The sequence below is a fragment of the Rana temporaria genome, chromosome 9 (genome assembly GCF_905171775.1).
Source record: "Rana temporaria chromosome 9, aRanTem1.1, whole genome shotgun sequence".
NCBI lineage: Eukaryota > Metazoa > Chordata > Amphibia > Anura > Ranidae > Rana > Rana temporaria.
In genome coordinates this window covers 22,878,012-22,894,605 of record NC_053497.1, presented here as the reverse complement: position 1 = coordinate 22,894,605, position 16,594 = coordinate 22,878,012, and positions in this window count along the sequence as shown.

Genomic DNA, 16,594 nt, shown 5'->3' with positions numbered 1-16,594 from the left:
GGGACATTATTCGCCAGGGGACTTTTTCAGCAGGACACTGGGAAGCAGGGGGGTGCTGCTGCCGCCGAATATGACATTGCGAACCGGGGGGGGGATGTTGCTGCCAAAAATGACATTGATCATTGGGGGGGTGCTGCTGCCGAAAATTACATTGAGATGGCCTCCTCTTCCCTCTGTTTTCTCTCCTCTCACCATCCGTGACATGACAGGGGGGACTCCGGAAATGAAAGTGTCCTCTCCTCTCAGCTGCAGTGCCGCCCCTGCACCCACTGCCGCCCCGAGGCCTGGCCTTGTTGGCCTTGTCTGGAATCCGGCCCTGTCTGCAAGTCCAGAGTCAATGCAAGCAGCCCAGACCCAGTGCAGTTCCAGACTTAATGCAATCATCTCAGAGCCATAGCAAGCCCAGAGCCACTGCAAACCCAGAGATAGTGCAAGCAACCCGGAGCCATAGCAAGCTCAGAAGTCTGCAATCCCAGAGCCAAAGCAAGCTCATAAAGCTGTCCAGAGTCACAGTGTGTTGGAGATCAAACGTCTGGCTTCTAATTCCATTAAACTTGAGAGGAAACCTAAATGTTATTTTTTCTGTATATTATGACGGTTAAAATAGAGTAAGGCTATCCGCACACACAATACATAAGATTCGCCAATCAGATGTGTTATTTTTTATAGCACAAACTTTCAATGCTAATGCAATACACAAATAACCAACAACAAAAAAATAACGAATGGATCTTATAAAAAAAAAAAAAATTACAAGTATTGCACAAAACAATGATTTTGGAAAAGTTGATTTGACTATATAATTGCGGATTTCACAGAACTGGAAACCCTCAGTCTTGATCATTGATACATTTAATTCTACATCTTTCTTTTGGAGGGTGTATTAGCATAAATTAGTTTATTCATGTTTACATTTTTATTTAACTTTTTTTCCATTGTCTGTTTTGGAAAAATTGAAATAATGAGGCTGATAAGGGGCAATCTTTTGGGCAAAACAACAGGTACGGGATAGGTAAAGGGAGCTTTTCGAATTTTTTTAGAAGCGACTTAAAGCCCAACTCTAAACTAATAAAAAGTTATTCCTTGCAGTGGGGCTGTGCCCACACAGAAAGGGTTAATTGCTCATTCTTGTCTAAGGAAACAATAAAACAAGATATACAGTTGTACTCATAAGTTAATATTCCCTGGCAGAATTTATGAATTCTTGGCCATTTTTTAGAGAACATGAATAACACAAAAACTTTTCTTTCACTCATGGTTAGTGTTTGGCTGAAGCCATTTATTATTAACCACTTAAGCCCCGGGCCAATATGCTGCCTAAAGACCCAAGGGGTTTTTACAGTTCGGGACTGCGTCGCTTTAACAGACAATTGCGCGGTCGTGCGACGTGGCTCCCAAACAAAATTGGCGTCCTTTTTTCCCCAAAAATAGAGATTTCTTTTGGTGGTATTTGATCACCTCTGCAGTTTTTATTTTTTGCGCTATAAACAAAAATAGAGCGACAATTTTGAAAAAAATGCAATATTTTTTACTTTTTGCTATAATAAATATCCCCCAAAAACATATATAAAAAAAAATGTTTTCCTCAGTTTAGGCCGATACGTATTCTTCTACATATTCTTGGTAAAAAAAATCGCAATAGGCGTTTATCGATTGGTTTGCGCAAAATTTATAGCATTTACAAAATAGGGGATAGTTTTATTGCATTTTTATTTTTTTTATTTTTTTTACTACTAATGGCGGCGATCAGCGATTTTTTTTCGTGACTGCGACATTATGGCGGACACTTCGGACAATTTTGACACATTTTTGGGACCATTGTCATTTTCACAGCAAAAAATGCATTTAAATTGCATTGTTTATTGTGAAAATGACAGTTGCAGTTTGGGAGTTAACCACAGGGAGCGCTGTAGGAGTTAGGGTTCACCTAGTGTGTGTTTACAACTGTAGGGGGGTGTGGCTGTAGGACTGACATCATCGATCGAGTCTCCCTAATAAAAGGGATCACTCGATCGATGCGCCGCCATAGTGAAGCACAGGGAAGTCGTGTTTACATACGGCTCTCCCCGTTCTTCAGCTCCGGGGCGGCTATAAACGAATAGCCGCGCCGTTGTCCCGGATCGCTCCCTGAGGCTTACCGACCGCCGCATGTACCGGGAGGGGTCCCGATCGGACCCCCGACCCACGTCAAGCAGAGGACGTACAGGTACGTGCATGTGCCTGTCCGTGCCATTCTGCTGACGTATATTTACATGAGGCGGTCCTTAAGTGGTTAATCAACTGTGTTTACTCTTTTTAAATCATAATGACAGCAGAAATTACCCAAATTACACTGATCAAAAGTTTACATACCCTGGTGATTTTGGCCTGATAACATGCACACAAGTTGACACAAAGGGGTTTGAATGGCTATTGAAAGGTAACCATCCTCACCTGTGATCTGTGTGCTTATAATTAGTGTGTGTGTATAAAAAGTCAATGAGTTTCTGGACTCCTGACAGACCCTTCCATCTTTCATTCAGTGCTGCACTGATGTTTCTGGATTCTGAGTCATGGGGAAAGCAAAAGAATTGTCAAAGGATCTGCGGGAAAGGGTAGTTGAACTTATAAAACAGTAAAGGGATATAAAAAGATATCCAAGCAATTGAGAATGCCAATCAGCGGTGTTCAAACTCTAATCAAGTAATGGAAAATGAGGGGTTCTTTTGAAACCAAACCACGGTCAGGTAGACCAACTAAAATTTCAGCCATGACTGCCAGGAAAAATGTTCAGGATCCAAAGAAAAACCCACAAATAACTTCAGGTGAAATACAGGACTCTCTGAAAACATGTGGTGTGGCTGTTTCAAGATGCACAATAAGGAGGCACTTGAAGAAAGATGGGCTGCATGGTCGAGACGCCAGAAGAAAGCCATTACTACACAAATGCCACAAAGTATCTGCTTACAATACACCAAACAGCACAGAGACAAGCCTCAAACCTTCTGCCACAAAGTCATTTGGAGTGATAAGACCAAAATGTAGCTTTTTGGCCACAACCATAAACGCTACATTTGGAGAGGAGTCAACAAGACCTATGATGAAAGGTCCACCATTCCTACTGTGAAACACGGAGGTGGATCGCTGATGTTTCGGGGATATGTGAGCTACAAAGGCACAGGAAATTTGGTTAAAATTGATGGCAAGATGAATGCACTATTTATCAAAAAATACTAGAGGAACATTTGCATTCATCAGCCAGGAAGCTGCTCATGGGACGTACTTGGACATTCCAACATGACAATGATCCAAAACACAAGGTCAAGTCGACCTGTCATTGGTTACAGCAGAATAAAGTGAAGGTTCTGGAGTGGCCATCTCAGTCTCCTGACCTCAATATCATTGAGTCACTCTGGGGAGATCCCAAATGTGCTGTTCATGCAAGACAGCCCAAGAATTTACAGGAACTGGAGGCCTTTTGCCAAGAGGAATGGGCAGCTTTACCATCTGAGAAGATAAAGAGCCTCATCCACAAATACCACAAAAGACTTCATTGATGTTAAAGGGGTCAATACACGGTATTAGGAACTGGGGTATGTAAACTTTTGATTCGTGTAATTTGGGTAGTTTCTGTTGTCATTATGATTTAAAAAGAGTAAACACAGTTGATTGATAATAAATGGCTTCAGCCAAACACTAACCACGAGTGAAAGAAAAGTTTTTGTGTCATCATTCATATTCTCTGAAAAATGGCCAAGAAATCATAAATTCTGCCAGGGTATGTAAACTTATGAGCACAGCTGTACTTACTAGATCCTCCACTCCTCCCTGCAGCTAGACCAGTACCCAAAGCCTCTGCACCCCCGCGCTATAGCAGTCTAGGATCTTGACATCATCAAGACCACAGCAGGGTTCATAGCCCTGCTGTGGACAAGAGGACCCAGAAGGACAGTCCACTGCCGGAATCTTGGGGAGTGCCATCTGCCAGGAGAGCAGAGAATAAGGTAAGTAAAACTGTTTCTCTTTTTTTCTAGACAAAAACAAGCTAATAATACTCGCAGTGTGGGCACAGCCCCACTACAAGGGATCATTTTTTTTCTGCCTGGAGTTGGATAAAAACCAGTACTGTACTAAAAGTACAGTTATTATTTACTCTGAACTTAGGTTTAAAGTAGCTCCCAACCTTTACTGGATGACATTTAATTTTCTAAACCACTGCATATTATAGACCATTTTTTTTAATGTATAAAATACTGTTTTTCATATTTTCTTTCTTTGCATACTATTGCTGCTGTTCTCTTTGTAGCCTATTTTAGTCATTTCCTGTGGGTATGAACGTGCTTCGGCACATCGTTACTCTGAATTAGCTTATTGGTTAAACCATGGTTGGGTGATGTGCGTCAGCTTCACCACTTGTGGCCTAAATGGCCGGATTACCAGGTGTTATTTGAATGAAAACTTCAGATTTAAAAAGTTTGAAAACAACCTTTGGTTCTGCTACAACTATGATGTACTTCCCCCTGCCCCCAGCCTTCCTTGAAAGCAGGGCTTTTTTTCAGGGGGAACTTGGGGGAACTCAGTTCCACCACCTTTGGCTCAGACCCTTTGGTGCATGCTCACCACACTCACTTGTAAACACAGAAGTCTGGTTTCTGTGTTTACAAGGGACAGCTCTGCACTCTGTGTGTAACCCCCCTAAACTCTGCACTTTTAGCTAGATTCAGGTACAATGGAGCAAACTTTGCGGCGGCGTAGCTTAGCATGTTTAGGCTACGCCGCCGTAAGTCAGCTAGGCAAGTACATGATTCACAATGTACTTGCCTGCTACCTTACGGCGGCGTAGCCTAAAGCGGGCGGGCGTAAGGGCGCCTAATTCAAATGTGTTTGAGGGGGGGCGTGTTTTATGTTAATGAGGCTTGACCTCACGTTTTTTACGTTTTTTCGAACTGCGCATGCGCCGGGCGCCTACATTTCCCAGTATGCATTGCGGCTAAGTACGCCGCACGGGCCTATTGATTTTGACGTGGACATAAACGACGTAAATCCCGATTCACAGACGACTTACGCAAACCACGTAAAAAAATCGAATTTCGGCGCGGGAACGGCGGCCATACTTGACATTACTATTCCAATAGGGCCTAGCTCTAACTTTACGCGGCCTATCTCTTACGCAAACGGCGTAAAAGTACTGCGTCGGCCGGGCGTACGTTTGTGAATTTGGCGTTTTTCCTCATTTACATATTCTACGCCGACTGCAATGGAAGCGCCACCTAGCGGCCATCCAAAATATTGCAATCTAAGATAGGACGGCGCAAGCCGTCGTATCTTAGATATGTTTAAGCGTATCTCTGTTTGAGTATACGCTTAAACATAAGTCAGCGTAGATTCTGAGTTAGGTCGGCTTATCTACTGATAAGTCGGCCTAACTCTTACTGAATCTACCTATTTGTATGTAATGCAATCCTATTTAATGCCCCTTTAAGACACTTCTAGTGTTTGTGAAATCTAAACGGGGTCGTGGTTGAGTTCCTGCACCTATTTTCTGAGAAAAAAAGCTCTGATTGAAAGTCTTATAGCCACCTGTGCCCAATCCAGTGAACTCTCTCTCAAGAGTTTTAAGGCCTGTATACACAATAAGAACAATAGACTAAAATCTCTATAGGAGAGCGGAATGGTCGATTATCTGATCGTACGGATAGTGCTGTCGACAGCCAATTTCAACTGTTCGGACAACAAAAATCGAAGCTTGTCAGAAACCATGAATCAGACCGAGACAGAAATACAGTTAAAGCATGCTTCTTTAATAATAAAAATAAAAAGGTAAACGGAGTTAGGCTCCATGCACACAGAAGCTAAAAAAAACTATAAAAAACACCAGTAGCTTTGCAGGGAGCCTTTCAAAGTTTGTTAGCGTTTTTGCAATAGCGTTTATTAGCGTTTTTCAGTCCAGCGTTTTTCGCTTTTTTTTCAATGGATAAAAAATGCTAAAAACCGCTGCAAGCAGTGGTTTTGAGCATTTTTGAGCGTTTTTCGGTGTTTTGCAGTTTTTGGCGTTTTTACCGACGAAAAACTGCACTTTGAACGCAATTTTCGGGCGATCAGAAAAAAGCCAATAAGCCCCAAAGCTCATTAACAATAAAAAAGCCCATGTGCGCCTGGGCACATAGGCTAACATAGAGTTCAGTTCATGGGCTTTTAAAAAAAACGCCAAAATGCCAATAAACTGCAGTTTATCATGCTCAGGTAAAATGGACCTCTCTGGACATCTCCCTGGTAGATGAGGACTGGTCAGAATTTAGTGATACGTATAAAACCTCTGCTATTGCTTCCCGGGACCGCATCATACAGGTCAAAATTTTCCATCAAACCCCTCACTCCGTCTAGGTTACACAAGATGGGTCTCCTGCCCTCGGCTGCCTGTTTCCGCGGCTGTGGCCGGGAGGCCGATTTCTTACACTGCTTCTGGACATTCCCGGTAGTCCAGGACTTCTGGGAAGAAGTGGGTGCTTTCATCTCATCGGCACTAGGCCTCCCAAACATAATCCACCCCAAGAACTGCCTATTAGGAATTTTTGACGAATTACACCTATCATCACATGCCAAGAGACTGCTCCGTATATTCTTCTTCTATGTTAAAAAAGCTATTTTACTGTCCTGGAGGGGCACACAGACCTCTCTGAAATCCCTCTGGTTAAAACTTATTAATGACGCTATCCCACTGTATAAACTTACTTTTGAACTCCGGAGACGGAACAAAACCTTCCACAAAATTTGAGGTAGATGGTTGGCTAGTCCGCTAACCCTCTCCCAGCACTGATTGTACTACTCTTGCTTGACCATTGATGGGCCGTGCCTCTTGGATCTCTAATGTCTGGACCTCCGCTTTTATATCCCGTTATTTTACTTGAGCCTTTTACCACTGTGCCTACTTTATATTTTGCACTGATGTCAGTTTATTTTTCTATGTTTGAGTGTATTGCCTAACGTTTATGACCAGGTTGTCTGGTGTTTTTTTTTTATATGTTTTTCTGTCTGTTGGTTTGTTTTAAACCTAATAAAAATATCTTTAAAAAAAAAGAATGAAGTTTATCAGCTTCTGTGTGCATCGTAGTCAAAACATAGCCAGAGTTCAGTAACCGGATTGGGTAGTCGACCAAGCCAATGTCCAAGAGCCAGCGATAAAGGTAGTAGTACAGCAAGCCGGATCTGTAGCCAGAGGGAACGTAGTCAAGCAGGTCTTCAACAGGAACGCAGGAGAAAGTCTCTTATGATGTTAACACAGGCGAAGGCAAAGAGCAAATGAACTGGAAGGCTTTAAGTAGGCAGAGCTGACGAGCAGGATCATAAACAGGTGGATCACTGTGGCGAGATGGGAGCCAGAAATTAGCTGACAGCTGAGCTGCCAGCACAGAGAAGGAAGGGCTTAGCCCAGCCCTGACAAAGCTGCAAGCTAGAAAAATGTTCCTAGTTTTTTTCCTTTTTCTTTTCTCCTTTTTCTTCTTTTTTTTTTCAATCTGTACTTGTTAGTTTATGAATTGAATGCATGTTGCTGTTGTTTTATTTGATTAGGGCTGTCGGTTAGATTTGATCCCTATTCTAACTCATGTTTATTCCTTTTCATATTATTGTTAATATGCTTGTTAAAAAAAGAAAACATTTTGAATAAAGAATTATACATGAACAAGGTCCGATTTTTGCTAAATGTGTACAGTCATCGTACAGAAATAATTGAATGGAAAATACTGCGCAAGATCAGAAGAAAAGAACGACCCGGAAGACCCTAGTATGTATGTTTGCCTTTGTCATTTGAGAATTTTCATACTAGTTAATATAATTTTCGTTTACATCATGATACACACATTTGTAGAAAATTGGATGATCGTCCGATTTTCTCATAGTATGTACTAGGGCCAGGGGTCTCCAAACTTTGCAAACAAAGGGCCAGTTTATTGTCCTTAAGACTTTACGGGAGCCGGACTGTGGCCAGCGGAAGTGGAAATTTCCCTGGCATCAGGGTCAGGACACTCTCTACTTTGCAAATAGAGAAGGGAGCTGTGTGTTAGTTACAGACAGAAGAACAAGAAGTGGGGATTTCTCAGAAGAAATAAGGACATTTAAAAGGAAAATGGAAGGATGAGGTAAGTGGAGGAGGACTGCACTAAGGTAAAGGAAGCTATTTAGGGACAATTTTTTTTACCTTTACAACCCCTTTAAGTAACATTTTTAATTTTAATTATACTTAAAGACAAAAAAAACATGATATCCAAACATGAAATATGTAGAAGACCATATGTCCCATAAGGAACGGAACGGTTCGGGTCAGTAAATATGGAACGGTTAGAATGGACCGGTCTATTCTCGTGAGCGTTTCCATTGCAAATCGGACCGTCAGGGACCACACAGGATTTAGAAAAAATGCCTAGCGCGTCCACCAATCAGTGGAATGTATTGCATCTCCGCCCTAATGGAACCCACATCTGAAGCAGGACCCAGAATGGTCCGGTACGGTTCGGTTTTATGGCACACTTTCATAATGGAAACACCCAAAATACCGTATCGTACCGAACCGCTCCGCTCAGTGGAAACGAGGCATAAGTATCAGCAGTACATTTGCACAGACACCCTTATATATTTTTTTATATTGTCTTGTCTTGAACATTGAATATGATGTCCTTATCCATGTTTGGATATTGTGTTTTTTATCTTTATGAATATTTTTTTTTTACATTTTTACTTATTATAGGGGTTGCAAAGGTTCGTGTTTTATTTTCTAAATAGGTTCCTTTAAGCTAATGCATTGTTGGTTCACTTAGTTTTCCTTCCATTTCCCTTCTAAATGTTTCTAGAAGGGAAATCGAAATCGCTGACTAACCCCCAGCCGGAACGGCTCGGATGATGGGGGGATGTTTACTGAGGAGAAACAGGAAGTGAGAAATTCAGACAAAAGAAAAAAAAATGTAGAAGGGAAATCGAAGGAAAAGGTAAGTGAACCAACAATGCACTAGCTTACACAAACCTTTACAACCCCTTTAAATATGTATTGTGTCTACCTGGTACTAAGATAGTCCTTTTCTCATCATCGGAGACTAGTTTGGGGAACGGTCTTCATCCCCAATATCTAATCAATCTGGATGATGGTACCTCCCCCTTCTGATTTTTGTACCCCATTTGGTTTAGAGGCCTCCTCTTTTTCTGCACTCATTCTAGTGAACCCCAACACCAGTCTATTGTAGTTGAAGTAGATGCTTTGAAAACTGTCAAGTTGGGAGTTCTTGGCTGTTAAATTGGCCTTTGAAGAGAGAGAAGAAATTGGGGCTGATTTACTAAAGACAAATAAGATGTTCACTTTGGAAAGGAATTTTCCCTTAGCTCAGTGAATGAGGTGAAGCTCTGCTGGCTTCCATCATCCAGTCATGTGCAAGGACAAATAATGTTTTTTTTTTTGTTTTTTCTTTGCATGTGAATGTGTATTATTTGCAGAATTCTCTAAGCTTAGGGAATATTCCCTTGCAAAGCGAACAGCCTATGTGCATTTAGTGAATTATTATTATATTATTATTATTATTATTATTATTATACAGGATTTATATAGCGCCAACAGTTTGCGCAGCGCTTTACATCAGGGAAGACAGTACAGTCACAATACAATTCAATACAGGAGGGATCAGAGGGCCCTGCTCGTTAGAGCTTACAATCTAGAAGGGAGGGTCAAGTGGAACAAAGGGTAGTAGCTGTGGGGGATGATCAGATGGACTCAAATGCAAATACAGTTGTTAGGTGTGGGTAGGATAGGCTTCTCTGAAGAGGAGGGTTTTCAGGGATCCTCTAAAAGCTAGTAGAGAAGGAGATAGGCGGATAGATTGGGGTAAGGAGTTCCATAGGCTTGGAGAGGCTCTGGAGAAGTCCTGGAGACGAGCATGGGAGCAGGTGATGAGAGAGCTAGAGAGTAGGAGGTCTTGAGAAGAGCGAAGAGAACGATTAGGTTGGTATTTAGAGACTAGGTCAGTGATGTAGCTGGGGGCAGAGTTGTGGATGGCTTTGTAGGTAGTAGTTAGTAGTTTGAATTTAATTCTTTGGGTGAGCGGAAGCCAGTGGAGGGATTGACAGAGAGGAGTAGCAGAGACAGAGCGGTTGGTAAGGTGGATAAGTCTGGCCGCAGCATTCATGATGGATTGAAGGGGGGTTAGAGTATGCAGCGGTAAGCCAATGAGAAGGGAATTGCAGTAATCAAGGCGAGAGATGACCAGGGAGTGAATTAAGAGCTTTGTGGTGTCATTGGTTAGAAAGGGGCGTATTTTGGAGATGTTGCGAAGGTTGAGGCGGCAAGATTTGGACAGTGATTGAACGTGAGGTTTAAAGGACAGTTCAGAGTCCAGGACTACACCTAGGACCTTGACATGTGGGGATGGGCTGATAGTTGTGCCATTAATTTTGACAGAGAGATCAGGGGAAGAGGCACGTGGGGGAGGGAAAATGATAAGTTCCGTTTTAGATGGATTGAGTTTGAGGAAGTGGTGCGACATCCAAAGTGATATATCCGATAGTAAATTAGTGATACGTGAGGAAAATGAAGGAGTGAGTTGAGGGGTAGAGAAATAAATTTGAGTGTCGTCAGCGTAGAGATGGTATTGGAAGCCGTGGGAGGCTATCAGCTGACCCAGGGAGGAGGTGTAGATTGAAAATAGGAGGGGTCCAAGAACAGAACCTTGGGGGACCCCAACTGAGAATGGAAGCGGAGAGGAGGAAGTAGAATTGTAAGTAACGCTAAAGGTACGGTTGGATAAGTAAGTAGAGAACCAGCGAAGAGTACAGTCACGGAGACCAAAGGTGTGAAGTTTTTTGAGGAGGAGTGGGTGGTCAACCGTATCAAAGGCGGCAGAGAGGTCCAGGAGTAGGAGCACAGAATAGTGTCCCTTAGTTTTGGCTGTTAGTATATCGTTTGTAAGTTTTAGGAGAGCAGTTTCTGTGGAATGTTGAGGACGAAATCCAGACTGAAAGGGATCAAGAAGGTTATTATCAGCAAGGTGTACGCTCAGTCGGTTGTAGACTAGACGTTCAAGGAGTTTGGATAAAAAGGGGAGCAAGGAGATGGGACGTAGGTTGTCAAGATTGGATGGGTCCAGTGAGGGCTTTTTAAGTATGGGGCTGACTAGTGCATGTTTCAAAGAGTTAGGGAAGATGCCAGAAGAGAGGGAGAGATTGAAGATGTGGGTTAGAGAATGTAGAATAGAGTCAGAGGGTGAACGTAGCATTTGCGAGGGAACAGGGTCCAGAGCGCAGGTGGTAAGATGGACGTTGGCAAGTAATTTAGCGACCTCGTCTATAGTGGTGGGGTTGAAAGAGGGAAGTAAAGATTGTACCTGTGGGCATGAGGTGGGAAGTGTGGAGGGTATCTGAACAGTAGAGATCTCCTTGCGAATTGTATCAATCTTCTGTTTGAAGTGATTGGCGATCTCCTGGGCAGTGAGTGAGTTGGTGGGTGGAGGCAGTGGGGGACGAAGTAGAGAGTTGAAGGTAGAGAAGAGTTGACGGGGACGGGATGATAAGTTTTTAATGAGGGTGATGAAATAGGTCTGCTTGGCAGTGAGGAGGCTGGAATTGTATTTTTGGAGGGCAGATTTATACTGAACGAAGTCTTCCTTGGACTTGCTCTTGCGCCACTGGCGCTCAAGAGCACGGCTGTGTTTTTTCAGACTTCTGGTATCATCTGTTTGCCAGGGTTGAAGGGGGCGGGGCCTTATTCTGCGTGTAGTGAGGGGGGCCAGTCTGTCCAGTGATGCTAGAAGTGAAGTGTTGTAGACAGAAGTGGCTAGGTCAGTGCAGGACAGGGGTGCGATTTTGTCGTAGAGGTGGTCAGTCGCAGAGTATAGAAGAGAAGGGTTGATATGGTGAAGGTTTCTACGAGAAGCCGTTAGGCGTTTGGGTGGAGAGGAGGTGGAGGAGAAGGAGAGAGTGAAGTTAATAAGGTAGTGATCAGATAGGGGGTAAGGATAGTTGGAGAGGTTACGTGGAATGCATAGGTGGGAAAAGACAAGGTCAAGGGTATTGCCTTCGGAGTGAGTAGGAGCCTGTATCAATTGCTTCAGGTCAAAGGAGGAGGTTAGACTGAGAAGTTTTGAAGTTGCAGGAGTGCTAGCATTAGTAGGGATGTTGAAGTCGCCAAGAATGATTGTGGGGATTTCAGAAGAGAGAAAGTAGGGTAGCCAGGCAGAGAAGTCATCCAGAAAGGATGATACTGGGCCAGGGGGCCGGTAGATCACAGCTATCCTTAGAGAAACTGGGGAGAAGAGACGAACACAATGCGCCTCAAATGAGGAGAGTGACAGAGAGGGAGGTGGGTGAAGTACCTGAAAGGTGCTATGTGGGGCTAAAAGGATTCCAACACCCCCTCCTTTGCGTCCACTGGCTCTGGGGGAGTGAGTCCAAAGAAGACCACCGTGAGATAGAGCAGCAGAAGACGCAGTGTCGGATTCGTGAAGCCAGGTTTCGGTAACGGCGAGAAGATTAAATGATTTAGCGATAAAGAGATCATGGAGGGAGGTCAGTTTGTTACAGACGGAGAGAGCATTCCAAAGGGCGCAAGAGAAAGGGAGTCTGGTCTTGGGAAGAAGAGTAATGGGAACTAGATTGTGTGCATTGCAGCCAGAGGGTGTAGGGTAATGGGTGTGTTGAGCACAGTTAGGAGGCCCAGGGTTTGGTGATACATCACCAGAGGATAGGAGAAGCAGAAGGGTGAGGGAGGTAATGTGGGAATGTGATTTATATGAGGGGACATTCCCCAGTGGTTTGGAGTATTGGGCGTGTAAATTTAGAGTTAGCCAGAGTTGGTGAGCGCAGTAATAAGGGGAGGACAGAAGTGAGGGTGATATATACAAGGTGTGGGGTGGAGAAGAGGGATGAATGAAAGCCAGTTTAAGGATTGAAGATGCAGCTGTCAGAAGGAGTGGTAGACACAGCATTTTAGTAGGGGGAGGAAGAGCAGAGAGTGTGAACAAGGTTACCTGTCTAACAAATCTCCTTTTTTTTTTTTTCCTACGCTTTGTGCATTCGCTGAAGTGCAGGCTCAGAAGTGCTCCCACTTAGATAAATCCCCCCACTTTGAGAAGGAACCCCATTTGCAAACGTGCCACCCCTAGGCAAACGTGCCTTTCCCAAGAGATGGATAGATATATACTGTTAGGAATGGGGGGTGTGTTCTTCCAATTACTAATTAGGAAGGTAATAAAATGGCTGGCTATGCAGAGCAGAATTCTCACTTAAGAAACAGATTTACAAGTGGACAGCTAATAGAGATAAGGAAAGGCCATAATTTAGGGGTAAAGCAAAGGGAGGAAAGGAAAACAAAATCAAGGTATGTGGATAGTCTACAGATTGTTAAGCAAAAGGCATAAGCAAAAAAATTCCCATTATTTCAATTAAAGATGGCGTTTCATCAGTGCAAACATACCAGCAATTTAGACTATGGGGAATTAAACACGTTCAATATTCAATTCTGGGCGGATTCAGCTGAAAACATACCAGCAATTTAGACTATGGGGAATTAAACACGTTCAATATTCAATTCTGGGCGGATTCAGCTGAAAACATACCAGCAATTTAGACTATGGGGAATTAAACACGTTCAATATTCAATTCTGGGCGGATTCAGCTGCAAACATACCAGCAATTTAGACTATGGGGAATTAAACACGTTCAATATTCAATTCTGGGCGGATTCAGCTGCAAACATACCAGCAATTTAGACTATGGGGAATTAAACTTTAATGCAAAAAAATAGCATATAAAATGGACAAAAACATACAGTAAAAGAAAGCAATTATGCTTAATTTCAGCAAATCACTTGATAGTATTGTACATTGACTGGAATTAGTCCTAAAAGAGAAGTATGTTGTTTTTTTCAAGAACCATACTAACCTGGGTGGATACAGCATCGCTCCGATGCTGCATCTGTTCCCCGGCACCTCTAGCAAACACAGAATTGAGTGATCAAACACTAACAATCACTCGGTTCTCACAGCTCTGTGAGCAGAGAGCTGTTGACTGTCAGTCAGCAGCTCGCTGCTCTGCCCCCCCCCCCCCCATGCTGACTGGAGCGCTGGGCTGTGGAGCGGCCCAATCAGGCTCTTAGCAGCTGACAGAGATGCTGAGCTGGGTGCCGGTACAGGGATCTGGGCGGATCCCGACTCTATGGTTGTGATTAGGGTTGTCCCGATACCGATACTAGTATCGGTATCGGGACTGAGCACCGATACTGAGCATTTGTGCGAGTACTTGTACTCACACAAATGCTCCCGATACCAGATCCGATACCCCAAACTGGAAGTCGGCGGACGGAGAGGGGGCGGAGAGGAGATTGGTCTGGCGGCAGTGTATCAAAGTGAAGTGGGTAAGCTGGCCAGGGCAGGGTGCCGCCGCATATTCCGGTGACCGGAGCCATCACATTCAGTACAGGAAGTGACGTTCCGTGTCATCGTCGGAAGGCTAAACATCACGATGGCCATCTTGGTACACCCTGCACTCGGCTGCAGTAAGCCAGTAGCGGACATCTTGTTACACCCAGCCCATATAGTTCGGGCTGGGTGTAACAAGATGTCCGCTGCTGGCTTACAGCAGCCAAGTGCAAGGTGTACCAATATTGGCGTCGCTGCACATACTTACTAGAAGTTAAATGACATCAATGATGAGAGGAAAGGAAGGATTTTGCAATGCTATATGCCAAATAGCCAAATTGGTACTTGTACTCGGGTATCGGGACAACCCTAGTTGTGAGGACACCCGAGCCTGGACCGACTCTGTGACGTCAGCAGAGAGCGGACTTTAGCCCACTCTCTGCTCAAAACGGGTCACGAGTTCAAAATAAACTGCACTCCTGTGATCTACAGAGGACGTACAGCCAAATGAGTTTGGCTGTACTTCTCCTTTAAAGGGAAACGGTATATACAGTAAGCACCAATGATCAGTAACAATTTAAATGCAGAATGTTTTCAGGTAAAATAGTTTGCATTTGTGATGTATTTGAGATGTGACGTGTTGGAGATATTAGGGTTGTCCCGATACCACTTTTTTAGGACCGAGTACAAGTACCGATACTTTTTTTCAAGTAGTCGCCGATACCGAATACCGATACTTTTTTTAAATGTGTCCCCAAATGCAGCCATGTCCCCCCATATGCAGCCATGTCCCCCACATATGCAGCCATGTCCCTCTAGCCATGTCCCTCACATATGCAGCCATGTCCCTCACATATGCAGCCATGTCCCTCACATATGCAGCCATGTCCCTCTAGCCATGTCCCTCACATATGCAGCCATGTCCCTCACATATGCAGCCATGTCCCTCACATATGCAGCCATGTCCCTCTAGCCATGTACCTCACATATGCAGCAATGTCCCTCTAGCCATGTCCCTCGATGCGGCGGCGCGATGCGGCGGCAGTGGCGGGGGGGAAAGGGGGGGGAATGTATTCTATTTAGGTATCGGGGGTATTTGCGCGAGTACGAGTACTCCCGCAAATACTCGGTATCGGTCCCGATACCGATACTGGTATCGGTATCTGGACAACCCTAGGAGATATGTTTAACAATACATTGAGGGCCAGATTCAGGTACCTGCGCCGCGGCGTAACGTATCCCGTTTACGTTACACCGCCGCAAGTTTTCAGCGTAAGTGCCTGATTCACAAAGCACTTACCTGTAAACTTGCGGCGGTGTATCGTAAAGACGTCCGGCGCAAGCCCGCCTAATTCAAATGGGGCGTGTGCCATTTAAATTAGGCGCGCTCCCGCGCCGAACGTTCGCAATTTTCCCGACGTGCTTTGCGCGAAATTACGGCGCCCCGACGTGTTTGTGAATGGCGACGTGCGTAACGTACTTACGCCGAAAAAAAAATTTGAAGCGGGAACGACGGCCATACTTTAACATGGCTGGTGTAAAGTTAAGCAATGAAAAAGATTGCTTAACTTTGCGACGGGAAAAAATGACGTTACGCACGCGAGTAGGTTCGTGGATCGCCGTAAATGCTAATTTGCATACCCGACGCTGGAAAACGACGCAAACTCCACCCAGCGGCCGAAGTATTGCAGCCTAAGATCCGAAGGCGTACGAAGCCGTAAGCCTGTCGGATCTTAGCCAAAAGCTGTCGTATCTCGTTTGTGAATCACAAATCAAGATACGACGCGGCAAATTTGAAAATACGCCGGAGTATCAGTAGATCAGTAGATGTTCTGTGAATCTGGCCCTTAATACTTTGCACAGTATACAGGAACAGAAGCAAAGTAATAGATTGCACAAACAATGAACACTATTCTTTACAATTCAAATTCAAATTCAAAAATTAAATTCCAGATGTTTCCTAAACACAAAGAGGAAAAAAAACCATGTGTACATTACCCCCCCAAAAAAAAGATGTTATCAGAGTAATGGCGTCACTTCTGGACCATTTCGACACCCAAGAATGTAGTAGTGACTATTGGCTGGCATGCATAGAGTTAATTCATATACAGTAATCCTTTAGCTATCTGTGACACTACTTGTATAACACTGTTGTCTGGTGCACAGTGGAATTCCTGAAAGATTTAAACATGACTAATAGGTGTTTTTTTTTTCCTATGGAAACC